We start from the raw sequence: 2211 nt of genomic DNA on the forward strand, positions 1-2211 counted from the left end.
CACACAAAACACCTATATACATAAAAAATAAGTCTTAGCAAAATGCCTCATTGTGTCTTACAAGACACATGCCAATGCATCCGTTAGATGCCACTCTCCCGTGAATAATGTGTGGCATTTTATGACTTAATATCCCTCCCACTTGTGCCAGTAAGAGAATAAATGAGATGGCACATAGACAAACCCACTGATCATCACTAAAGCCCATTCTGGGCTATGATACTGTAAGTCCCCACTGACAACCATACCCATAATTTCATGGAACTATATCTATCCTGTCAGTCAGCATCCAGCTGGCATCATAAAACTCAAAGTGCACCTGGTGTTCAGATCTTAGGTTTTAGTACCACTGGACAATAAAAAGAATTAGGGCTCCTTGGAGAAATGGCTGACTCTAAGGCCGGGGCAAAGAAAGTTCAAGATCAGCCAATATCCTTATTGTACCAGTATAAATTAAGAAAGTTCAAAAAGTAAGTAAAAGGACAGACCCTGTCAAGAGTCAACGGAACTGGCTGAGGGACCTTCCAATATCCAAAGCTGAAACAATGTCAGAAATACCACAATTTAGTACTGGTTATAAACAAATGTATAAAATAAAAATAACTAGTTCCCAGCTGATATAAATAGTTGATTAATCAAGGAGAGAAGAAAGAAATTGTCTTGCTGGGAATTCTTGGTGCTACATGACTAAGTTCATTTCTGCTGCTGTGATCAAACCCTGACCTAAAGCAACACTGGAATGAAAAGCGGTTGCTTGGGTTTAAATTCCAGGTTATAGTCTACCATTGGTGGGAAGTCACGATAGGAACTCCAAATGTCACATCCGTAGTTGACAGCAGAGAGGGAAGAAAGGCTTGGAGACTTGTTTCTTTGCTTGCTTCCGCTCAGCTCATCTTTTCAGCATTTACCCTGCTCACAACTCCTTTGCCTAGGGAATGGTGCTGCCCACAATGAGTTGGGTTTTTCTATAGCAGTTAAAACTCAAGTCTATTTTCTACTTCCCATGTAGATTAAATCTATGTGAGTCTCTCTTAGTGCCTGCATTGTTGTCTAGGTTCTCTGGGACTGTGGTTTGTAGGCTGGTTTTCTTTGTTTTGTGTTTAAAAAACAAGATCTCATGAGTAAAATGGGAGCATGGGGACCTTGGGGGAGGGTTGAAGGGAAGAGGAGAGAGGCAAGGAGGGGAGCAGAGAAAAATATAAAGCTCAATAAAAATGAACAAAAAACACTTTTAAAAAAAAAAAACCTCAAGTTGATTTACCAAAGGTATATTCACGAAACAACTAAAACTAGATAACTCCTCCATCAAGACTTTCTTCCCCAGGGGATTCCAGATTGTGCTGAGTTAAAACTAATCAACACACTACGTGTAATTCTTTCCCCTCTAGGAAATGGATCGTGGTCCCTGCCCTTGCCACACGGACACCTTGAGGTATGGACTGAACAGAATGATCCACTTCTAAATACCAGCGTATGGGTAAGGTGGGTAAAGCAAATTTATAAATGTAAAAATATTACCTAGCCAGGGATGAGCCTAGGTAGGGTGAGCACCTCATTGCCTTATAGATGTTATGAACCCTTATGAAGGCCAAGACAAGAAGGGTTTTGCACTCTTGTAGAGTTCTTCCTTAAGATATTAAGCGTAAGACACACACAAAAAAATCTCAAGTGACCAATAGCTGAGTGGCAAGATGCTGAGCTGTCAAAGGCTCAATATACAAACATGATCTGAGAAAACATCTCAGTGTGAGCTCTGGAAGATGTGCTGTCTTAGTGTTGCTATTGCTATAATAAAATACCATGGCCATGAGCAACTTGGAGAGGAAAGGCACAGTCCATCACTAAAGCAAATCAGGGAAGGAACTCAGATAGGGCAGGGATCTGGCAGCAGGGATTGATGCAGAGACCACAGGAGCACTGCCTACTGGCTTGCTCTTCATGACTTTCTCATCTTGCTTTCCTAAGTCATCCAGGACCACCAGCCTGAAGGTGTCCACACTCACAGTGGGCTGGGCCTTCTGCCATCAGCATCAACCAAGAAAATACACCCAGGCCTTCCTACAGGCCACTTCGGTGAGAGTGTTTTTTTAGTTGAGGTGCCTTCTTCCTAAACATTGCTGCCTTCCGTCAAGCTGACACAACACTAACCGGCACACATGAGACAAAGAAATACATCGATGGCAAAGAGGGTGAAGTTCAAGTGAAGCCTGG

Source organism: Microtus ochrogaster, linkage group LG8 (assembly GCF_000317375.1).
Source record: "Microtus ochrogaster isolate Prairie Vole_2 linkage group LG8, MicOch1.0, whole genome shotgun sequence".
Classification (NCBI taxonomy): Eukaryota; Metazoa; Chordata; class Mammalia; order Rodentia; family Cricetidae; genus Microtus; species Microtus ochrogaster.